General features: G+C 38.1%; 1 protein-coding gene across 7 annotated transcripts in view; it reads left to right on the top strand.

Moving 5' to 3' along the window:
* LOC129725431 (cyclic nucleotide-gated channel rod photoreceptor subunit alpha) overlaps positions 1-25,859 on the top strand; it is a 444,338-nt gene that overhangs the window by 116,255 nt on the left and 302,224 nt on the right. For 5 of the 7 annotated variants that reach the window (XM_055681274.1, XM_055681280.1, XM_055681278.1 and 2 more), the window contains one exon: positions 5,348-5,914. The gene's annotated coding sequence lies outside the window, so the exon portion shown is untranslated. Of the gene's footprint in view, positions 1-4,547; positions 4,710-4,914; positions 5,287-5,347; positions 5,915-25,859 lie in introns of those variants that run through there. The other 2 variants (XM_055681276.1, XM_055681275.1) reach the window with 2 other exon arrangements.

Below are 25,859 nucleotides of genomic sequence, written 5' to 3'. Positions count from 1 at the left end.
ACCAGCTGTAGCGATTGAGCATTTTGGCTGTTTAGTGCGTCAGCCACATAAGTATTTATCGAACGGCCGTTCAGTTTATCGCGGCACTGAGGACAAATAAACAATATTTTGCCTAGTGCAAAGAGTTCTTTGCAAATCCTGCTGTTGAAGCCACAGCATTGCTGGTTTATGTGATAGCAAGCTTCACAAAAACCGCAACGTACCGGCTCGAGGTCGTTGATTTCGAGTTTGCATTCGCCGCACAGTTTTTTCTCCATTACGGTATCAGAAATAAACAAACAGCACGGTTTGATGAAATATGAGTGCACAAGAATGAAGCGCCTGTGGGTAGGCTTAACAGACGGTAATCAAATTGCGCGGCAATATGTAGGTCCAACAATAACAAAGTCAGCATCCAATGCACAGTCCACTTCAATAACGAAAGCGAATATCACGAAATATCACAATGCTAGAACTTGCACTTCACTATTCCCTTGTTCACTGCTAGCTAAAAACAATATTGTACAATAATCAAATAGCGTTCGAACTAAAATAAACTACTAATAAGTTGAAATTAAACAGAGCCAAAAACTGAACAATCAATTAACAAACCGAGTTGCCAGATATATCTATACAAACATGCTGATGTAGTGAAGGTAATACAGCAGGGTAGGCTTCAGTGGGCTGGACATGTAGCCAGAATGCCTGACGAGAGAGCCGCCAAAACTATCTTCAGTAGAGAACCAGGAAAAGGCCGTCGACTCCGTGGTAGGCCTCGCACGCGGTGGATGTGCGCGGTGGAAGAAGACGCACTATCTGCTGGTGTACGAGGAGACTGGAGAACGACTGCCCAAGACAGAAAAAGCTGGACATCTCTTATTCGTTCGGCCCTTGGTGAACGGTCCGTTAGCCAACAAAGTAAAAAGTAAGTAAGGTAACGAATAAGTGATACACTTCATTGATGTCATAAAACTCAAACCAGTTTCAATTTCTCTTCGGAATCTATTTCAATAACATTTGTAAGTAGTAAACTTTCTATGTACTTAGTTGAGTTCAAATCTTCTACCTTTGTATTTGATAACGGCCCGTAGACGCTTTTCGAAGTCATTGCAAACCGCACGCATAACTTCGTTCGGCATTTCGTCTAAATTTTCACCAAACGTTTTTTAAATGTGACCAACCTAGCATGTATCTCCAGATACTGGAGTCTAGCGGGTTCAAATCTGGTTACGATGCAGGCCATTCAGATGAACTGATGAAACAAGGCAAATTCTGCTTACACCATGTCTGAATGATCAATGCCTTATGCGCTGGTGCTGAATCCTGTTGAAATCAGTAGCTCTGTTTCCCAAAAAGCATTCCAGCGCAAGGATAACATTTTGCATGAACGTGTGGTTCATGTTTATTTCACACTCCATTTTTCTTGCCGCAGGGGCTGGATTTCGCCAGAAACGTTCCATAACTGCTTTGATGACCGCTGAAGTCCGAACAATTTATTTTTCACCAGGTTTCTTTTTGGGAACAACCGTGACTATATCCTTGAAACGCTTAATGGTCCTGTAGACGAATAATCTGCTTGAATTCATATGTGACAGCTTCCTCCTGATCTCGATGTTAGTCAATCCTTGCAGATCCAACACACTTATTTGTCTTCTATTTGAATCCGTTGCAATTTTCTTGAGAGTGGAACTAAAGACTGACTATATTTTTTCCGATTAAACAGTAAACACGTCACTTTTCCAAAACATGCTTAGATGTTTGTCATGCTGTAACATAAAATATCACCCTGTATATTTACCTTTTCAGATGGGTCTTTCGCATATAACACTGTGCTACAGCGATTTAGAACTTCTGAAATGACCTAGTGTAGGTTGTAGGTCTTGTTGAGTATAACATTCGCTCATACTAGAAATTTTCCAAACACCCCCAAAATCTGAAGTTATGGTCAAAATACGGATTTTTGGACCCTAGCGCATATAATACTTTTTGAATCAGTCATTTATCAACCGATTTTCAATATTTAGGCAGTTTTAGAAAAAAGACAAATAGAGCTTTCAAAATATATACAGGGTTTTACTAATATGAATAAAACATGTTGAATTATTTGAGTTTAAATCTAATTTTTTAGACTTTTTCACGCAATTTTTTAATTTAATTTTAAATTTGCCGTCTATTTTTGTAAGAAACATACCACGAATATACTATTATTTTGAAAGTATTTTCAATTCCGAATCAAATGAAAGTAGTTTTGTGAAAATCGGTTGATATTTGGCTAAGATATATTTTTTTTAAGAAAACCAGAATTTTTGGCTTCTATCGCACAATTATTTCACGGAGCGACAAATGACGAAAAAATGCAAGAACTTTTGATGTGATTTAGTGTGGGTTGTGGCTTTAGCCAAGGGTTACTTGTGCATTTACTTGAAGTTTTCAAATACCCCAAAAATTATGAGTTATGGTCAAAACCCTGTTTTTTACCTTAGCTCACATTTTAATGTTCAATTCGGTTATTTTTCAACCGATGTTTTATATTCTGGCTGTTCTGTAAAGGCGAAAAGTAGAACTCTTGAAACATATAAATATGTCTGAAGAGTTTACCTACATGTGACGAATAGTTTTAAATAAACTAAGATGATTTATGTTAAATAAAATTATATGATTTTTTTTTTCAAATTTTACCTATATGTGATTAATAGTTTAAAAATAAATTGGATAGTTTATGTTATTTTCTGATTTTTTCCAAATTTATTCGCAATTTTTCACATATTTTCGTAATGAACGTGCTTCAATTGCTGTAGAATTTGAAAAGTACATTAAGTGCCAAACGAAAACAGTGAGTGTTGTTTATGAAAATCTGTTATAATTTGGCTGAGATATGACTTGATGTTTTCCACCATATACTTAGGTTCCATCAAATCATTTCTCAGCCAAATTTTAACAGATTTTCATTAACAACACCTATTGTTTTCGTTTGGTACTAAAAACGAACTTTTCAAATCTTACAGCAATTGAAGCTCCATCATTACAAAAATGTGTGAAAAATTGCGAATAAATTAAAAAAAAAATTTAATAACATAAATCATCTTATTTATTTTAAACTATTCATCTCATATAGGTAAACTTTTTAGACATATTCATATATTACAAATGCTCTATTTTTCACCTTTCCAAAACAGCCTAAATATAAAAAATCGGTTGAAAAATAACCGTATTAAACATAAAAATGTGAGCTAAGGTAAAAAACAGGGTTTTGACTTATAATTTTCGGGGTATTTGAAAAACTTCAAGTAAACGCCCAAGTAACCCTTGACTAAAGCTACAACCCACACTAAGTCACATCAAAAGTTCTTGCATTTTTTCATCATTTGTAGCACCGTTAAATAACTGTGCGACAGAGGCCAAAAATTCTGGTTTTCTTAAAAAATATATATCTTAGCCAAATATCAACCGATTTCCACAAAATCACTTTCATTGGATTCGGAATTGAATATACTTTTAAAGTTATAGTGTATTTGTACGGCAAAATGGACGGCAAATTTAAAATTAAATTAAAAAATTGCGTGAAAAAGTCTAAAAAATTAGATATAAACTCAATTAACTTAACATGTTTTATTGATATTAGAACAAACCTGTATACATTTTGAAAGCTTTATTTGTCTTCTTTCTAAAACTGCTTAAATATTGAAAATCGGTTGATAAATGACTGAGTTAAAAAATATGATAGGCACTGAGGTCCAAAAAACCGTATTTTGACCATAACTCCAGATTTTGGGGGTGTTTGGAAAATTTCTAGTATGAGCGAATGTTATGCTCAACAAGACCTACAACCTACACTAGGTCACTTCGAAAGTTCTTGCAATTTTTTTTCATTTGTAGCACAGTGTAATAAATGCAAAAGATTATGCCTCCGTGTTCGCGTTTTTCATCTTAAAAAATTAAGAAAAACTACCTTCAACTGATTGGGAAACCTCCTTAAAGCACATGCAAACTATTGAAAACTGTTATTTGAGTCAAACGGTATTGCATTTTCTGAGCATGAAACTGATTACTTATGTGCAGCCGATTTTCAATTTTCATTTAGTGGGCCACCTATTCGTATAACAATTTCTTCTTGATCTGAAATACAGTATAAAATTGTATCAATATGTGTTCTTATCGATCCCTACACTTTTTCATTCTTTTCAAGTTTAGTTACATGAAATAATCAAGCAGAAATCAATGAACATACAGTCAGAACTGTGTTAGCAAAGATCTATTTAATTTGCTTAAACGATCGGTTAAAACCGTAATTTTAGCGAACAATTCTTAAACGTTTTACAGATGAAATTTTTTACCCAAGTCAAACTCCGAACGGTCTTCCCAGCAGCACTGGCTGTCAACTCGAGCGAAAGGATACACTGCTCTCCCGTTCACTCTCGCTCTTCTCATCGTCCATCCGGTTGGGAAAATGCTGGCGAGCGAGAGCAAATCAGTATCTCCATTTTCCAACCACCGACTCCGGCAGCTTCATCGTACGGTGCGTTACAATGCGGCATCGAGAGTTTCGTTCGCACTCGCTAGCTAGATGGCCTAGCTGGCAGACTCGGTTCGGTTGTTTTAGCGGAACATCCTCCGTGCTATCCTGCAATACTGTTCTCCTGTTGTATTAAGCGCCGTCTTTGAAAAAGCTACTATCGCCATAAACTAGAGAAACTGGTCAAGTGTACCAATTCTGTTGCCGTGATTAGAAGGTATATACATCATCCTAGACAGTTTGTGTCCTCGGGCCCTCCCACAGTGTAGATACCTGGTGTGTGCCGTTCGAGCGCTTACGGAGATTAGGGTAAATTGTATCAGCTGAATTTGTGTGTTTCGTTGAATCGTTTATTTCGGTGCAAAACTTTGCTTTATCTTCGGACGGGCTTTGAGAAAGCCAAGCCAAGCGTAAGTGAAATAGCGAAAAACTTTCAGTTGAGTTTATTCTACGATTAGTGTTTAAGTGCAGTTTTCTCCAGTATCGTTGCCACGAGTGAAACCTCAGCAAAACAGCAAACCAAAAAAGTGAACGCTGTTGAGAAACGAGCTGCAAGTTTTTTTTTCGGTTCTTCTCGCAAACCACGTTGTCGTTGTCATCAGAGTCCTTTTCTCAGTTGTCACAGTGGCTAGAAAAAGGGTGGCAAAAGTGATAAATCTTGGCGAGATTGGTCAGAAATGATGTCTCGTTGATGGCTGTGGGGAAAGTTGAAGCAAACAGTGCGGTCGGGTGGGATATTGCAGATGATTCGGTTTCGTTACGTTCATGAGAGCGAGTGCGGAGAATAAGAAAGCGTATGAAAAATGCGATTGGAGTGCAGTTCAATAAAACCATTATTTTTGAATTTATTTGCAGTGCCATCGGACGACGTACGGCTAGATGGAAAAGGACGTACCGTATCTGGAGCGAAAAATAATCGTAAGAAACCCGACTTAAGGTGAAAGGTTAAATTGATGCTTGTCTGAAGACTGTCTGGTGGCTGCAGTGCATGAGTTGAAGAATCGCTGTCCAATAAATGAGAGAAATTGTTTCGCTCGTTACGTAATGTATTTAAACTAGAGCAAAGAATTAATGAAGCTGGGAAATATATGTACAGTTTGTTCCAGTAAAAGTATGGCAGAGAAAAATGGTTCAGGAAGAAATGGGCCAAAAGTGGATATGTGACGTGATTTAATGGATTAGGCAAATTTGGTTAACTGATATTCAGAAGAAAATTACCAAGTGCACATAGAATATACGCGAAGAAAAGTGCGGGAAAACAACGGAATAGTTAGTAGCAGTGTGTGCTGATGAATAGCGCTACTGCTGGTGTGTATGCGTCTTTTGTTCTAAGCGGTGTGATTTCTAGGAAAAAATGTGTCATCTCATCTCGTGTAGTTTTGGAGGAGCAATTGTAATACGGAGAAGAAACCTTCGCGAGAGGTAAGTGACTGAGCCTGTTTGTTCAGGCTTGGAAAACATTTGCCTACACCAGATTCGAAGAACAGCTCGTCAGAAGCTGGTATGCCGTTTCAAAAATATTAATTTAATAAATGGATGATATTTCCCATGTGAGAAATATTTCAAAAACTCATTAAAAAAAAAGCAACGGTATCATGACAGCTGGATCCCGTTCTTCAGTGTAAAGCTCAGAACAAATACTTTATATTTCATATGCCTTTTCGTGCGTGCATAAATTTTAATCGCTCGATCCTTCAAGACAGGTGAAGAAAAATCATAAAAGAAAACAAAAACTCACTAACCAACGCTCGTTAATTCCTTGAATCAATTTATCATCAACCGTCACGTAATTCCCAAGCATCCTGCGAAACAAGAAAAGTTGCGCGTATATGTTTCTAGTTTTATTGGCAGATCTAAAAAAGTTAGAACGATTTATAGGTTGTACAATGTGCATAGCATGAAGCAGAGACCTGTCAGGAGAAACTATGGGCTGTAATGATTTAAAATTTCAATGTTGGAGTGCAGAGTCCGTTTGGGGAGTATTACGCTGACAAATAGAGTAAAATCAATCCAAATCTAGCTACGACTCGGTTTGTTGATAATATAACTTACTTATATAAGCTTTGCGAAAGTTCAATTTATTTCTCATTTTGTACAAGGGATTAATTTCAGTTAAAATATATGCACAAACCCGTGTGATGTCAATCGCTTTTAATTTCATTAAATTTGATTGTTCATCTTCTATTATTCAAATTAATATTAGCCTCAAACATAAAAGTAATATTTTCATTTTTTGCACCGTTTTCCTTCGTGTGCACTGCTGCAAAGAGCTTTTTATGTTCCTTCTATTCTATTCAGATCTTACAGTTGATGTGTCTTTATTTATCACACAATCGAATTTATTTTCACTGAAATTAACGATTTCAGTTTTAGTCATTTTTTGGACTTCTAATTTTTAACAAAAATATAGAATAATTAAACAATTGCAATACATATACATTTTGCTAAGTTATTTGTCCATCGCTAACGCACGCCGCAAACGAAAGTTACTCGAAATGTTACTAAATCACATTAAAACAATCTTCCCAAGCAAACTTTGAACATCAAGCTCGCATTCTTCGAATTTATGCCTTTTGCGTATCATATTATCGGCAGCGGTGTTCATTTTGCCTTTGTGCGCTCAAATTCGTATTTTTTTTTATTTCAACTGACATGAATGAAAAATGTGTGCGATCAGATGTGACAGAACGTCAATCATCTTTTCTCTTCTTGTTCTAATTGATGTTGTTCTCTTCGTTTCTGAGACGAACGAACAATCAAATTTAATATTGTGAGAATGAAACTTTGAATTCCACAAAATAACGGGCATCCATTTTTATCGACCATATTTGATGTGGCAGAAACTTTGCACAGATGTACCTGTGGGCTAAAGATGTCATTTTGGGCTATTGGTTTTTTTGACGTAGAACTACGTTTTTCTTTAGCCTACCACATAGGGATGTAAATAGAAAAACTATTAACGAAAAAGGGACGAAATATGTCCCTTTTTAAATGCTTATAAATCGGTTTGTTTTCAACCGACTTCCTTCATTTTTGCAGCAATTGTGTATAATTTTCCACACGCATCCACCCAAATGTAGAAAATTATTGATTGATTATGCAAACTATTGTACTATTGATAATTGTCAAGCCTTGTTTAAACGAAAATTACGTCCTCTGATTGGTCGTTATATGATTGCTTCCCTAGCACGGTCGACAGAATCATTTACCTTGCAATTGAAAACATGCTATTTGGCCTATATAAGAGCCTGTTTCAGCCGAAGCCGCTCATAATGGTTCTGGACAGTGACAAGTTGTCAAAAGCAGTCGTCTTTCCTTAGCAGCAGCACTAGCCCTGTGGTTGGTCATCACGTCTCAGTAGCAGCGCGGTTCTTCTCAGCGTGCCTCGCCAGACTGCCATTATTCCCCCACTGTTGGGGCAGCATAAAGATCGTCATCACCAAATCCAATTTTGAACAGCTAAATGCCTTTTTTCAAGGCAAATAAACAAGTCATTGAAAGTTAATAATTTTTGACAACGTAAGCAAGCATTCTGTGCGGATTCTAGCAGTTACATCTGTCGCGGCCGTCTAATTTACAGAAGGTGAAATAGCTTCCACAGTACATGTTGTCCGTGTATCTTAACTCTCCCACTGTTGGGGCAGCACAAAGGTTGCGATCAGCAACCGATTTTAAACAGCAAAATGCCTTTTTTCAAGGCAAATAAACAAGTTATTGAAGGGTGAACATAAGCAAACATTCTTCGCGGGATCCTAGCAATCAAATTCTGTTGTAGTTTATTTAGTTAATACCCCCACTGTTGGGACAGCACAAAGGCTGCGATCCACATAACCGAATTTAATAACAAACTGCCCTGTTAGAACGCATTCACAAAGGCAGTTAATTCGAATATGTAGAGCTAACATGTAGTCGATTCAATCAATCAGCATTAACAGAATTTCGTCGTCTCCCAGCTGCCAAGTTGCAACATGATGCAACACGCAACAACGAGCAAACGAAATCGCTTGATGTTACAAACCGCAATAAAATACGGGTTAAAACCGTTGCGTGTGTGAGAGCACCATCGGTGTTTATTCGCTGGAAACAAATATCGAATGCGAATTGTGGAATAATTCGTCTAAAGAATATTAGAGAATTAGACAACTGAACTGAAAGGCGTGGCCTTCTACGTAGCACCCTTCGGCTGTAAAAGAGTGTTTCTGGGAAAACTAGCTACATTCATTACTCGGAAGGCGAGCTGGATGGACCGTCCACAACGTTGACAGCAGTAGAAGCAGATACAGCACTCAGAAGTAATAGCGGGTTGCGCCTGTGGCTGCCTTCAAATTAAATAAATCACTTGCGCTGTGGTTGGTCATCACGTCTCAGTAGCAGCGCGGTTCTTTTCAGCGTGCCCCGCCAGACTGCCATTATTCCCCCACTGTTTGGGGCAGCATAAAGATCGTCATCACCAAATCCAATTTTGAACAGCAAAATGCCTTTTTTCAATGCAAATAAACAAGTCATTGAAAGTTAATAATTTTTGACAACGTAAGCAAGCATTCTGTGCGGATTCTAGCAGTTACATCTGTCGCGGCCGTCTAATTTACAGAAGGTGAAATAGCTTCCACAGTGCATGTTGTCCGTGTATCTTAACTTCCCCACTGTTGGGGCAGCACAAAGGTTGCAACCGATTTTGAACAACAAAATGCCTTTTTGGCGTAGAACTATGTTTTACTTTAGCATACCACACAGGGATGTAAACTGAAAAACTGGGACGAAATTTGTCCCTTTTCAAATGCTTATAGCTCGGTTGGTTTTCAACCGATTTTCTTCAATCTTGCAGCAATCGATTGGAAAATTATACACGCATCTGCCCAAATACAGAAACATGTTGTTTGAATCTACGAACTATTTGTTGAAATAAAAATAACGTCCTCTGATTATTTGCTTGCTTGCTGTGTGTGTATGATATGGTATCATGTGTGTATGTGTGTATGATATGGTATGATGTGTGTATGGTATAATGATATGGTATGATGTGTGTGTGTCTATGATATGGTATGATTTGTGTGGTATGATCTGCTAACTGCTGAAACCGGTTCACGAAATTCACAACCCTTCATTAGTAGACATCATAACTCATAACCCAAGTAGAATTATTGATTTTATCAAAGTTTTATAGCGCTCAATACAGCCAAAAAAGCGCTATTAAACTTTGATAAAAACAGTTGTGTTACTAGGGTAATGAAACACTCAATGCATTTGTTAATAGTGTACGTAGTTCTACGTCATGTATGCGGTCGTGTCTTGGATACAACCTCCTACTTTTTTTTATCACTACTAAGTCTGCCGGCAACCGCAAGTCAGTCCCATCTCTAATTTTGTCAATTTTGAGTAAGCATCGGATTTTGGCCTATCATTGAGTGTATTTTCAGATGTACCGATAAAAAATAGTAGTTTGTTCAACAAAAGTGCAAATCAATACCGAGTTGCTTCGTCCCATTATGAAAAGTAACTGCAAGTCAGTCCCAGAGGAAAAATAACCGAAAGTCAGTCCCAATTAAAAAAAAATAAATGGATTGAGAGTGGAGAATAGAAGTTCGATATGACCGTTTATATGAAAATTAGTTATCTAGTAACAATTAATCAATTATTGGGATTATTTTTTAGTTTGAAATGGTTATGAATTTATGTGAAGCAATTTCCTGCTAATATGAGTTCAAATCCATTTTTTTCTTGGTTCGCTTCTTCACGGATCTATCCGGAAAATCTTCAGTATCGAAAAAGCTTCCATCAGAGTCCAGGAAAATGTTCCAAGATATCGCCAAAGGTGATGCTCGAACCTCAAACGGATTTTGATAATCTTGACATTTGTTGTCGGATAAACCAACTTCAGTCCCGGCTGCAGTTTCTTCATCCGAATCCTCACTGGATGAGCTTTCATCGGTTCCGTACATCATGAGATTTTCCAACATCTACACTTTCGGAACTGTTCACATGAACATAGACTTCCGAACTGTGAAGGATTGACGGATTTCCACGGCAACGAATAACAACACGTCGACAAGCACTATAGCATTAACATGGCAATGTGACTGACTTGCGGTTACTTTTCTCTCCGATGTAGAATCAATGAGTATAAAAGAGAGGTGAGGAGAAAACCTACTAACACTTGCACGCGCCCCTCTGCTTGCCCCCTTCTGCCCAGAGATGATGCCAAATAGTGACGTAGCTATTTGAGTTTACCATTGAGTTCGTCTAGTTGTTTACATTTGAAGCATTTACTAATACTAGGAAAATGCACTCTCCTCCTCACCTCTCTTTTATGCTCATTGATGTAGAATGTAACGACAAGTCAGTCACACTCAAGGATTTTATCATTAAATCAATAATTTCAGTAGTTTTTACAACGTAATAAGTGCAGGCTAGTATGCAAATTATATTTTAGCATGAATATTGTCAAAATATTTCATGTTAATTTAGTAATAACAGAGCGTGAATAAAATATCTTTCATAACTGTTTGCTCGATTTCATATTTTTACAGATGGGACTGACTTGCGGTTATCGGCAGTAAGGGTATCGATGATTACAAATATTTTTAGAGCCAGAACGGTTTGATATCTCAAAAAGCTCATTTCTTGATTTTTTTTTCCAAAAACTACAGAAGATTTGCTTTGTTGTCTGATCATGAAGAAATAAAAAACAATAGCTTTTCCTCAATTTAAAAAAAAAAGCCAGAACGGTTTGTTTCATTTGTGTAATCTTTCATAAAATTCGAAATAGTAAATTTGTCCTTCCAAAAAAAACTTACACTGAAAAAAAAACCTGTTCTATAGAAAATACACAAAAATATAACTATCAATTAAAAACGTAATTTTACGAAAATCTGATTTTTTCCTACGAAAATTACACACAACTACACGCTGTGCGCTAACCAATGACAGTTGACTGAACTTGAAGAAAAAAAAAATTGAAATCTGTTAAACAATTTTTTATTGGGATTTTCTTTTATAGTGTTAATTTTTTCAGGTCAAAATTATTATCTACAACCAGAGCTGCGAAATTTCGAAAAAAGAAGATATTGCACAACAGCAATTTCAATCTCTCAGATAGAGACTGATACTGAGTGCCACCCGTGTCAATTCTCATTGAAAATTATGTCAGTGAAAAAAATGTAATTTTCTAGAAACATGTTGAATACATTTGATCTGTGCCAATCCAATGCATAAAGCCGGTGAAATAAAGGGGGGATCTACGTTCTCAAACACATAAACATCGCTAAAACAACACAGTGCGTGCGAAATCGCAGTAGTCAGTATTACCACTATCAAACGATTGAACCTGAAAGTAATTTCATTCCCAGCTTGCTCGTGCTGAAATCAATATTCACAGCCTTCAATTTCATATGATATTCTGTTGCTTCCAGTGAAAATTTGCTGCTCTGTCTACAACTTCGCCGAAGACACCATATCGATGTAGTTTATGCAATGGAGATGATCGGGTTTCTAGTTTTCAGGTCGGGTTTGAGTTTAAAAACTTGAAACCCAACTATATCCAATAAGCATAATTATAAGATAATGATGTCTAATTTCATGCGAATGTAAAAATCACAAACACTTACCATTCGAGGTTCAAAATTTTAGGGTCGAACACAAAAAAAATCACATAAATAAAACTTTCGAGTTCGCGTTTGGTCGAAAAAAAAAAGTTTCGGGTTCGGAGTTCAGTCGAAAAAAAAAACGGGAAAAATCAAACGCGTTCTGCTCTAATATGCAATTTATAATTTTTTTGTTTTTTTTCTTCTTTAATTTCTTACCTTATGGTTTATAAATTTTCTGTAAGGGAAAAAAATAACAATTTACAACTTTGCCGACAATATTATAACAACCAAACAAACCATTCTCGCTTTAATTTTTTTCTTGTTTTTTTTTTTTGGAAAATTCACCCTACTTTGTTTCCAATTTCTCCATGATTCGACAACCAGCAATGTCAAATCATTTGTAGTTTTCATAAAAAAATGACAAAAAGGTTCTCGGGTGCTTTAAACTTTTTTTTACTCTGTGTGGACTCATCACTGCGACCAGAGACATTTGATCTTTTGTGAAATTGCCCTGGTGTTTTCTGTATTCCGCACTTCGTATTATTTGCCAGTATCACTATTGAAGTAAATGATACGCTTTTTTCATTTATATCCATGCTTGTGTGTGAGTTTTTACCCTTACGTTTCAAGCTTACTGCTCTATAATACTGAGCCTCTTTCTATCCTACCAATATCGCCAAATTATAATTCACTGGAGTGAGACTTCACCTCTGGCCAGGTTTATTCAAAGAGGGACTTCTTATGTTAAGAAGAGAGGGTTTCCCGTGCCAATATCGTCAATTACAATTCCCTGGAGAGGATAAATATTCATATGATCAGTTTTATTATAAGAAGGACTTATTTTGTCACGAGGAAGGAGTCTTATCGGAACCTCGTTCCTCCTACCAACACCGCGTCACAATTACAATTCCCTGAAGAGGCACTTAGTGCTTTACCTCTGGTCAGTTTTAATGTAAATAGAACTTTTTGTCAAAAGGAAGGAATCTTATCGAATCTCGTTCCTCCAGCCAAGATCGTGCCATAATCACAATTCCCTGAAGAAAGCTATGATACGTCACTCAGACCAGTTTTATAATAAGAGGGACTTATTTTTGTTGGGATGGAAGTCAGCAGGATACTACAAAATTCAGCTTGAAGGAAGGGTATGTAGTGGAGAGCCTGAGAATAAACCTACTAAGATTCGAACCCACGACCACCCGCTTATCAAAGCGGACTTTGTAACCTTGCAGCTACGAAGCTCCCCTTAAACTTTTTTAATTATTGGCCGATTTTGAATCTTGAGCGTTCAAAAGTTTGGAGAGTTGATTATTTCTAGCATCCGGGACCAAATGAAACCAGTGGTTTCTGTGAATCCGGATCTTCGGAACCATGTTCAGGTGAGACAAATCAGCTCAGTTGTCGATACTGTTTTGTTGACCATTTTACTAATTTCATGAAATCACTCTTGAAGTTGATTCATATTCATTCTGAGTCCATCTGATGGGTTGCCTCCGAAATGGTCATTTCGGAGCAGATCTCCGATCTTGAACAAAGTTCCACAGTCAGTAGCCGTACGGGAATCATATGGGGCCAACCGCTCCTTGGGTCCTTATACTGAAGATAGCCAAATTTTTTAATCTTCTGACGGGTAAAGATCCCAAACCGGTCAAGAATTAAAGAAGTTAGAAGCACAAGCATATCATTCTGGTGGATACCCGGATACCCTGCTTAGCACTTACGGCTATTCAAATTACCGAATACATCAAGCCCATAAGAACATCTTTCCAAAGTTTCAATCAAATCAAAAATGACAATTAACAAAATATATTCAAATTAGGACATTTTTCTGGAATTGCTGACCTAAAATTACAATATTTCCTGAACAAAAAAGTATTATATTATGTTATGTGTACATTTATCAGAATCGTTATACTGATTTATTACATTTATTTTTAAAAACTACACCATGCAGATGTTGATTACGGTTGTGGTTAAAATACTGAAGGTCCAATTTTGGACCACTTTTTTCAACATTTCGGCTAAATTTCACAAATAGCACGTGTGGTTTTGTCTTATAAAGCGTCCTTAATAGCGTTTGGCCTGTCCACATAAACCTGTGATTCTGCGTAGCACACAAAAATGGTCTAGGGTCAAGACGAAAGATATGGTAAATTCACCTATAGTGGACTTCTTTCCTATAATGGGACAACTCTCAGATTAACTTAATTTATGCGAAAACTCGAGGGATATTCAGAAAACTTCCATCCGTTTTTTGTTAAAATAAATTGGGTTAATTTAACGGGCGATCCACTTAATATAAATATAGTAAAACGGTCCACTATTGTTTAATTTACCTATAGTGGACCACCTGCCGAATTAATTTTTTTTTTCGAAAAATCGTCAAATTTCCAGAAAACTTTTATCAGGAAATATCTTATCCAGATAATCTACTTCAGAATCACGAGAAAAATTTATAAACTTCGATTTATGTTAAGAGAAATTGAATTAATCTGGCGAGTGGTCCACTATGAGAAAGACGTCCACTAAAGGTTAATTTACCCTATATCTAAATGTGGACGTGAGAGGTTTCAATGGGTAACTTTTAGATTCAGCACTAAAAAGTAATCATTGTAGAAAATAAAAGTGAATTTTAAAATATCGGTCGTCTCAGATGTTTTTTGAAAAAAAAATCTAGATAGACAATTTAGTTGCCTAAAACTCTTTAGAACAAACAAAGTAAGCATTCTTTTTTTAACAAAAACTTTCTCGTATACTATGTTATCTTACCTTACCAAACAGTCCGTGTTGTGGCCTTTGCTGTACGTAAGAATCGCTCCCATTCCACTCGGTCCATGGCTGCAGTTCGCCAGCTCTGTAGTTTGCGTAGGATCCGTAGGTCATCTTCAACCTGATCGATCCACTTTGCCCGCTGTGCCCCTCTCCGTGCCGCCTCTGACAGATTGGTTTCAAGAACCATTTTTACCGGGCTGTCATCCGACATCCTCAAGACATGCCCAGCCCACCGCAACCTGCCAATCTTAGCGGTGTGGACGATAGATGGCTTCCCAAGCAGCTCCTGCAGTTCGTGGTTTATTCGCTTTCGCCACACTCCGTTCTCTATCTGCAGTCCACCGAAGATGGTACGCAACACCTTCCGCTCGAAGACCGCAAGGGCGCGTTGGTCCTCCATAAGTATAGTAAAGGTCTCATGCCCGTAGTAGGACTACCGGTCTGATCAGCGTCTTGTAGACGGTTAACTTGGTATGTCGAATAATTCTACTTCATCGAAGCGTCCTCCAGAGACTAAAGTATACAGTATGACCTTGCCTTAAACCTCTTCCGGTTTCGGAGGGACTCGAGAGTGCCCTCGATACTTGAATTTCACACATCACTCGATCCATCGTCGCTTTGATCAACCGCGTTAGTTTGTCTGGAAATCCGTAGTCGTGCATAATTAGCAACTTAGAACCATTGCTGTTTACGCTGTTCTTCAATGACGTTTTCTTACTGCTGGATGTTGGCTGTAAACTAGTATACGCAGACGATCTCAAGCTGTATCTGATAATACGCTCTATCGACGACTGTCGGCGGCTTCAGGGACTTTTGGATAAGTTTGTTTACTGGTGTCGCAAAAACCAGTTGATGATTAGCATTAGCAAGTGTCAAGTGATAACCTTTCATCGAAAAATAAATCCAGTTGTATTCAACTATCAAATCGATAATCAAGATCTAACAAGAGTTGACCGCGTTAGTGACCTCGGAGTTTTATTAGGTACTAAACTTACATTCAATCTAAATCGTACCAACATAATCGCTAGAGCGACTAGACAACTTTGTTTTGTATCTAAATTCCCGATCGGATGCTCCTCCAGCCATCTTCAAGAGTAGCTGCGCCAAGCAGCTCTTCCGTGGGTAGCGCTGCCTCCAGCTGCTGCGCGAATTCCTGTGCAGCCTTGGCGTCCCGCAGTTGAATCCCGGTCACATTCGTTTGCGATTAGACGTTCGAGCCTCATCTGTTGAACCATATTACACCCGACTCTTTTTTTGCACGGGGGATGAGTCACGTGCAGTGCTGCATGATTTTGACACGGCAAACGAAAATGATAAAAATCGTGTCACCGTCAGCGGTGTCAATTTTCAATCAGGGTCCGGTCATTGAAAGAATTAAAATGTCTGATTTAGTATCGAAATTATTTGATTTGAGCCAATTCATTGCATGAAGTCGATGAACTATATAAACATCTACATTCTCAACCGCATAAACATCGCTAAAGCAACACAAAAAGCAAAGCAAAGCCTTGGTGCTACCTTCCGATCCGGAGTTCGACCTTCTGTTTCTTATACACAGACTTTGCAGCCAACTGTTAAGTGTACAGGACCATTGCGGGGCCAGCGCTACGATCCTACTAACACTAAAAGTCTCTCCCGAGCCGAGACTCGAACCTACGACAACTTGCTTGTTAGGCCTGCATCGTGCCTCGAAACCACAGAAAGGCTGCTATCAAAGTCAACTGATTGGAGCTGAAAGTCTCTTTCAATCTCAGCTCGTTCGATGCAAATTGAAAATCAAAGATTTTAATTTCAACTGAAAATCATGACAGTGAAAGTTTGCAGCGCCCGTGTAAAAAAACCGTGTTATTTCGAGAATCCGTGAAAAAAGGCGTGTAAAAAATGTGCAAAAGTGTTTTCGAATATTCACTGCTTTATGGAAGTCGCCTATTCAGTTGCTTCAAAGTGAGGTGATTTTTCTTTTTTTTTTGGTAATATATTTTTGCTAAATGCGAAAGTAAGCTTGGGCATGAGAAAAACCTAAATTAATCCACCTAGCGGTAAAAAAAAAGCCTTTCTCATTCAAACTTATTATTTGTAAAAATAGATTTACATGGACGCTTCAATCCAATAAAAGTATATTCACTCTTTGGGTTCGAAAATATATTTGTTGTGATTGAAGTATAAAATATGAAATTTGACGTAATGTTAGTGCTCAAGAAATAGCGAAATAAAAGAAATGACCTAATTTCGAACAATTTCATCACGAGCGATACCGGGAACATTCAAATAGTACGAATCCGCATTTACTTGCATTTGCGCATTTACGAGCATTTGCTTTGCTCTTGCGAAGCTCTTGCTTCCTCTAGGTACAACTTCTTAGGAAGTTACCTTTTAACTCCATACCAAGCATGGAGCTCCAATCCCAAGCAGGTCATTAGTTTCATCAACTATGTTGTACCTAATTGGGGTACAGGTTTACAACAAAACAGTTCTACTCCATCAATGAGTACGAACAATCCGTAACCTGTGCACAGCAATCGGGGCCCGCCACAAAAGACAATCAGCAAGAATGTCGCAGTGGCATTTCAGTACCCAGTGCCCTTCAGGCATACAGAGAAAAAAAAAATCCGCATTTGAATTATGTGGAGTCTACGTATATTGATCAAAGCAGGTATAGTTTTAAATAGTCTTTGAATTTCTTTTCGTTCCATAACTTTTGAACCACATATCAAGTTGTTACGAAGTTAGGTGTTTGTAAGTTTAAAAGATAACTCATTCGTATGACGCTAGTTATGTTGAATAAGTCGTGTAATCTTTGAGATAATAGACTCGTTGTTTTGACAATTTTATATATAACGGTTGCTTAAGTTCGATTATAATCGAATGAAATGGGAACGTATAGAGCAGCCGAATTATGAAACCACTTGTTCAATCATAATTCATCAGTTAACTTTTAACTAGCCCGTTCATCTGATATCAATATTGTTCAAATCGGTTGTGTAGTTTCTGAGACATTGATGTTTCGTGATTTTTACATTTTGATACATAACCTCTAAACTAGAAATCCGATTATAATGAAATTCAATATGGTCTTTTGGGGCAACTAGATCTTTTATTTGCAATTAATTTCATTGAAATCGGTCCAGCCATCTCTGAGAAAATCGAGTGAGATTGAGAGAGCGTTACACACACACACACATACACACACATACGCACACACACACACATACAGAAAATGCTCAGCTCGTCGAACTGAGTTGAGTGATATACGACATTCGGCCTTTTTAAGCACTTTTATACCTTTAGTTTTTTCAGTGATTGCTATACCTTTCTAGGAGAAAGGCAAAAATGTGTGGAATAAATATGAAATAAAATGGCGGACGTATTAGCAATATCGCTTCGTCGCTGACAACTCACACGGGTTACACCATTTCGGCTTTCCTTTTCACTTGTGAGACACAATAAAAATATTTCCATGTTTGGAAGAGTCTTCCGCATATAATCAAGGCGAAAAACTTAGGTACTAACATTTCACGGTCGAAAAAAATAAATCGTTTATTCACAAATCCTTTATTTTCGCTATTCTTTTTTACTTAAAGCATTGGACAAACTGAAAATAATATATTTCCAAATAGTTGCAAATTGTAATTATCTTTATAACGAATTCCACTCGGTTCCATGGTACTTATTTACCAAGTCAGAGGTTGTTGGCATCAAATCTGTTATTAGTATTTTTTGAACTTCATGATGAGCCAAAATAAAGCACGCTAAAAATAAATTTGCTGCTTGAAGGTAGAGAACAGAGGAAAAATCTAGAAGATACTGAACCAGAAAATCTTTGTTTGGCTAAAGGTTAAACCCACTCTACGCTTGTTGGTCTCGACCACCAAGGGGGTGAACTTTTTCTTGCGCAACTGAAACTCCTCGGGCAGGCACGGGAAGGACTTCTGCATTGCAACCTTCATCGGTGTGCCAGTCCGCAGCGCGTTGTTACGAGTGAGTTAACTGCTCGCACAAAGCATAACACAAGCGGAAAAGTGCGAACGTGGAAAATTCGTTTTTACTCCAGTGTAAATGTGGTGGCAGCCGTCGTCGTTCGGACATGTCGAGTCGAGAACGGGAAAGCTTCGGTCGTTCGGTCACAGCAGGCCAAACAGCAAAGCCGACCGAGCCAAATGGGACGGAATAGGCTTTAGCAAAAATTATGACTTTACACTTACTCGCGAGCACATAACAAGGGATTGAAATCTGGGAAAACAAGAAAAAAAAACGAGGTTAATTGCAGATTCTTCCTGGGGTAGTGCTATATGGAGCACTGTATCGGCGCGAACTCGTTCACCCGGAGAACTGACTGACCGTTCGGTGCTAATGGCGCCTCATCTGGTCAGTGGTGCAGCACATACTTTATATCAATAGTACAGTTAGGGGATTCAGCGTCTGGGTGCCAGATTTTGGGATAATGCACGCTCAGGGTCATATTATTTAGTGCTCGTAAAGCTGCCGATGGTTTATGTACAGTTTTTTCCTCTCGTGCAACAATCAATATTGCTAAATGGAAAACTTGCTGGATGTTGAGGAGATTTCATTTCCATATTTGCACAACTATGAAATATAGAAATATCATAGAAATATTCCTCGTTCGAATTTAGCCTGGTTTGTGTGCCTATTTCTGGCGTTGGAAGCGATGTTAAACGAATTTTTTGTCACATATTTGAAGTGTAGTAATCGTCCTGAAACTGTATTCGAGACGCTTCGCTTGACTGCAATGCAGTTCGCTCCAACGAAGAAAAGTGTTGGAGTAGCCTTTTGCGGTAGTAAACTGTCCGATTATCAATCATAACGAATGAAGGAACAATCATAAAAGAGTCATTAAACTTTTATATGTTTCACTACGTTCATTAATCGCGTGGTGGGATTTTATAGTGCGCACCCGTTATGTATTGCCACTAGGCATCTGTTGGCAGCAAAATGTTTGTATCTATACCGAAAATCAGTTACGGTGGGATTCATCGTCAAGTGGCAGTTTCGTGTATAGTAGAACATGATAGCCGAGGCAGGCAGTGTTGATCATGAGTGCTGATAGAGCGCAAATAATGTACTTACAAACGGAGATGAACCAACCAAACACCAAACTGGAATTAAACCTGCTACAGCTACACACCAAAAATTCTCTTTATGGTTCAGCAAAGTACATTGCTGAAAGTGTATCAGCAAATCACTTGTTTACTGAATCACAGCATTTTTTTTCAAAAGTTTACTGTAATTCAGTTCTACAGTTTACTGAATTTCGTTCAGTAATTTTATTTTTGCTGTAAACCAGTATTTCATTGATAGATTTACTGAAAACCAGTAATCGATTCAGTGATTCGCAAAAATACAGCAAATCTATTTGCTGAACAGAAAACAGTAAATGAATGTTTGCTGGAATCCAGCGAAAGAATTGCTATGTCAAAATATTTTACGTCAAGCTGACATTAGTAAAACGCGCCAAATCGCTGTGCAGCTGGTACGGGATCATCTCTAAGCTCCTGATAGCGGATATGGGACCATAGCTAAGTCACTGTTGGGCTAGATGAATTCAAAGGTTGAAATGATAATCATACATCTCTAGTTCAACAGTAATTTGGCTATGATCCGATGGGCGGATGGAAGCTGGTGCCTGAGGAAAACATGGTTCCCTTGAACTAACTGGTTAACCAGTAAATTGATTTATGCTTTGCTGAATGTACAGCAAATTGTCATAGCTGACAATCAATTTGTATTTTGTTTTACTGAACATGCAGCAAACGATCTGTCATTTTTATGCAATTGAGCATTACTGAATAATCAGCAAATTTCATTTTGCTGAACAGTTCGCTGGAAACACAGCACACCAAAAATCAGCAAAATTTTGCTGGTTTCCAGCAATGAAAATTTGGTGTGTAGGAACAGAGTTGTGGTGAACTGGCAGGGGAGAAAATGTTCGATTTTCACAAAAAGCACAGCTAATCCTAGCGTCTTCGCCTATTTCAGTTGCAATCGTACCAGGAGTGTTGGAAAAAAGCTATAGAGCCGATTAACAGTAAATTTGCTTGACAGATAAACGGTTTTTTTACACTGTCCACCATCGGAGTGAGTAACGGAAAAAGATTTGATGATGCATTTATCGCACGTTTTTTGTCACTAATCATTCATTGAAACATTTGCATAAGTCTCTTTGGAACGTTTCTCTAAGAGGTTGGGCGGGGATATTATTGCATGCTCCAGGAGTGTGCCAATGATTGAATTCTAATAGAAGCCAGAATTGATCGCATTGCTTTTATAGTAGTTTATCGTGAGAGTTGGTCTATTACTGTTATACGGTGAAAAACATGAGTAATGTCGGTAGCTTTACGGAGAATACTTACTTTTGTATGTTTAACTTCGGATGGTCAAAAAACGCCATCTCACTGCACCTCATTCAAATATAGACCGTTCCGATAATTATAAATACACTTACGATCAACCGTCATTTCGAATAACGTGCAGTATTCAACCAAACGTTGGCTGCGTCCTGTTGTTTACATCCAAAAGAAATAGATGCTGTCATTTTTTCTAACATTTAGTGCGAAATTTTGAAAATGCGTGGCCTTTCTCCCGAACAAAGAACGCGAATTGTGCACAAATGGGGCACCGTGAGTGGTCTTTCTATGAGAAAATTAGCCAGAGAAGAAGGTATAAGTTTCGGAGCAGTTCAAACCGCATTGCGGAAGTATTGTGAAGAGTGCACATTTACTGATGCCCCATGACGTGGTAGAAAACCCGGGCCTGTTGATCCCACAATGAACAATAAGGTTAAGGGGGGGGGGGGGGGTTGAAGGCAGAAAAAAACAGGTTTTTACAGATTTTTTTTTGGGCGTACGGTGAAAGTAAATTTATTTCTGATTATTGTACATTAAAGAGTTTGAACTATATTCTGTAAAATATTGGTTAAAAAATATTGAAAATTGACCGAATGGTAGCAATTCTTCGCAGGCGCCTCAGAAAAAATACTTTTTGCGGTGCACGTCATACCTCAGCACTGGATCATCTGAAATGAAATAACCAAAGTTTTTCCTTTAATTTTTATGTCCCTCTAGGTATCTCTGTCGAGTTTTTCCATTTTTTTTTTAAATTTTTGAACTTTTTACAAGACTTGAAAGTGAAAATACCGATTTTTGGCCTAAATTCATGACTATTGTTGTTAATAATAAAAAAAATAAAATCAAAAACGAAAAAATCTCATCAGGGTTACTTCATTAACTATGTAAGAAAATACTGTAAAAAATTTGAGAACGATCGGTTGAATAGATTTTGAGATACAGAGTGCACCGACTCAAAAAACATCGATTTGAGAAAAACTGCTACCATTCGGTCAATTTTAAATATTTTTCAACCAATATTTAACAGAATATAGTTCAATTACTACTCTTTAATTTACAATAATCAGAAATAAATTTACTTTCACCGTACGCCCAAAAAAAATCTGTAAAAACCTGTTATTTTTTGCCTTCAAAACCCTACCGCCCCCCCCCCCCCCTAAAGGAATACTACAAGCGGCATCCTTCAGTATCAGTACGAGATGTGGCGAGAAAGCTTGGAACCTCGGCGAGTAACGTTATGCGTGCCAAGGGAAGAATGGGTCTGCAGACCCGTCGGAAGCAGAAGCAGCCAAAACGAAATCCAAAACAAGCTGAATCTGTGAAACCGAGAGCTCGGAAGCATTATGACAAACTTCTGACCAAAAAAATGGGATGTGTTATCATGAATGACGAAACCTACATAAAACTTGACTATAATACTCTGCCAGGACCGCAATTTTCTACATCACCGTAGGGAAAGGATGTCCCTGGACCAGTGAAAGCCACTTACACCGAAAAATTCGGCAAGAAGGTAATGGTTTGGCAGGCCATTTGTGAATGTGGGAAAATATCTCGTCCATTCATTACGAATGACACAATAAATGGTAAAATTTACGTGAAAGAGTGTTTGCAGAAAAGGTTGTTACCCATGGTTAAGCAGCATAACAATCCTCCAATCTTTTGGCCCGATCTTGCTTCCTGCCATTACTCTAAGGATGCACTAGTGTGGTATAAAACAAATAATGTCACATGTGTCCCAAAGGAGATGAATCCTCCAAACTGCCCTGAAATTCGCCCTATTGAAACTTTTTGGGCTTTGACCAAGGCAAAGCTGAGGAAATATGTCAAACCAGCGGACAATGTTGAAAAATTTAAAAAAGATTGGCCTAAAGTTTTAAAAATGGTCGGAGAACACACTGTGCAAAAGCTTATGAGTAGTGTTAAGAGAAAAGTTAGAGAACTCGCGTATCCTACGAAAAATAATCCCAATTCGAATTGAAACTGGAAAGAAAACACTTATTATCTATATTTCAGAATAAAATGACCCGAAAAATCCTGTATTTTTTGTTTTATTCAAGAAAGAAGATGTATTTATAATTTTCGGAACAGTCTATACACCAATAAGCGCAAAAATCCACAGCCATTTGAAATATAAAATAACAAATAAATAATAGTCAAAATGACCCTCTTCGGCCTCGATAACCAATTGAAAAAGGTTTTGGCGTACTCTCCACGAGGTTCCGGAGGTTTTGCGGGACCAGGTCGGTCCAAACCTTCTTCAACGCAGCAAAATAGTTTTGCCTGTTCGTAACGTTAGTTTTGTCCATCTTGTTATTCAAAGTCGCCCACCAAATATTCAAAAGCGTTCAAATCGGGGCTTTGGAGTGACCTGGTTTGGGGTGGCCTGGTTTGCTCAGGACCGACCGGAAGAATGCTGCTATTTTTTCGCTGTATGCTTCGGCTCATAATCATGCTGGAAGGACTAGTTGTTCTTCAGTCCCATTTACAGCATGGAAACTCCCAGGCTTTCGGCAAAAGATCTATCGAAACCTTAACTACACCTTAACTCTTCTATATGTCTCTGAAGAATGGAATTTTTCCAGATTACTTAGTGCCAACTTTCAAATCTAGCGCTAAATCTGACATTTGTAATTATCGTGGAATTGCCATTATTTCATGCATTTCAAAATTATTTGAATCAATTATTAATGAAAAAATCTTTCAGCAAATAAAAAATCAAATTACAACTCAACATTACGGGTTTTATAAAAGCCGATCAACTACCACAAATCTTTTGCAATTCATAACTTTCACTTTGACTGTAATGGACAACGGCAACCACTAAGAAACTTTTTATACGAACTTTAGCAAGGCATTTGACTGAATCGACATACCTTTATTGCTCTTAAAGCTCGAAAAATACGGAATTGAAGCAAAATTTTTGGAATGGCTGCAGTCATACTCAACAAAACCCTGAGTGGGGTTTTCTTCATATCCAGGGTTATTGGCGTGTTCTCTCCTGCATAGTCTTACGTTTCGGTTCTCTTCCCGCTAGATCGGCCCCGCTATCGAGCGTCTGGTGCATTCGAATGACCAGCTGGATTGCACCACGGCTCATCACATATTTCTCAGAAATGTTTCGTTGAGACTCCTTACGCTGGAAGTAACGCATTATCAATTTTCGGACCTGTGTTGAGATTTTCCACCCCACTCATTTTCCAGTAACTTCTCCAGGCACCAAAACACGTCGCTACACACGAAAAATTGACTACACAGCTGCGAAATTTCTGTTTGTGTTAGATGTAAATAACCAGCAGTCAACACCACATGAATGCATGAATGAAAAAAAATCGTTCCTAATACCCATCAGTCGGGTGTCCTCATCCACACTACACATCATACGATTACGGGGTCAACCAAATAGTTGCCCATCTGTTGAAAATTGTCTTCACTGATTGTTTCTGCGACATTTGTGACACGTGGTCTGGTCATCCCAATGTAGCTTGTCGTATTTTAACAGTTTTCAACATTTTCTACTAACCTTCGACGAACTTCCACGCTCTCTACCAGCCACCATGAACCTCATTTTGGTAGAGTTGATGAAGAATCCAATTCTTGCTGATTCCCTCTTGAGAGATACGGTCAATACCAACAACATCAATATCATGAAGAGCATACAAGTCACCGAGGCAATGTTGAACAGCAGATTCGAGAGTCCGTCAACTTGTTTCAAACGTCACGAACCAGTCCAGCCTAATCTGTTTTGCAACAGCTGTTTGCGCTTGAAAAAATTGTATGCCGCATTGAAGTCAACAAACAGATAATGAGTTTGCAAGTAGACTTCTCTGAACTTGACGAAGATCTAAGTGAAAACTGCTTTGGTAGCTTCACACGAAGGCTTCCTGAGATGCTGCAATAGTAAAAATCAGTAAAACAGTAGTTCAGTAGTTCTCTCACACACATATACTACAAGCCAGCAAACAACACAAATTACAACACACGGTACAGTACACGCACAACTAACTGTTAGCAATGACCAAACGGCTGGAAGCGAGCGCGCCAAATCTGGACACAATCACTAACTTGTCCGGACATGTTCAGCAGTGCTACAGACATGCCTATATGACGATTCTCCTCACACAGACGAAAGATCCAAATCTAGCGCTTTGGAAGGTGAATCTCTAATAACCAGTGCCATCTGCCGTTTTCCTCTGTTGGTCCGTCAGCAATGGAAGGCTGCAGAGGAATCGCCAATTGCTGCTGGTTCTCTCTATCAGTCTCTTGCAGAGTTATTAGTCTCGCTCGCAAGTAGCATGTCGCACCTCATGTGAGGCTCTTGTTGCCACTGCTATCACACAGTGGAGAATTCTCCATTCAAGCTAGGGTTTGCAATATTCCCGAGAATAGATTTCCCGGGAAACGGGAATGAAAGTCTCATTTCCCGGGAATTCCCGGGAACCGGGAAAGGAAAAAATCCTTAGCAGATTATTAATAAAGAGCTTTAAACAATCGTTTACAATTTAATTACACAGTGCAGCAAAAATTGACTTTTTTTTCTGCCTTGGCTTTTATATATAATTTTTTTGTTTTTTTTTTATGCAAAACTGAATTTCCCAGAGTTTGAACATATTTTAACTTAAGACGCAACAATGGCGCCATTTTGAACTTTTGAGA

The sequence above is a fragment of the Wyeomyia smithii genome, chromosome 2 (genome assembly GCF_029784165.1).
Source record: "Wyeomyia smithii strain HCP4-BCI-WySm-NY-G18 chromosome 2, ASM2978416v1, whole genome shotgun sequence".
NCBI classification, from domain to species: Eukaryota; Metazoa; Arthropoda; class Insecta; order Diptera; family Culicidae; genus Wyeomyia; species Wyeomyia smithii.
Note: the sequence above shows the minus strand (reverse complement) of the source record. Positions and strands in the feature narration are given on the sequence as shown.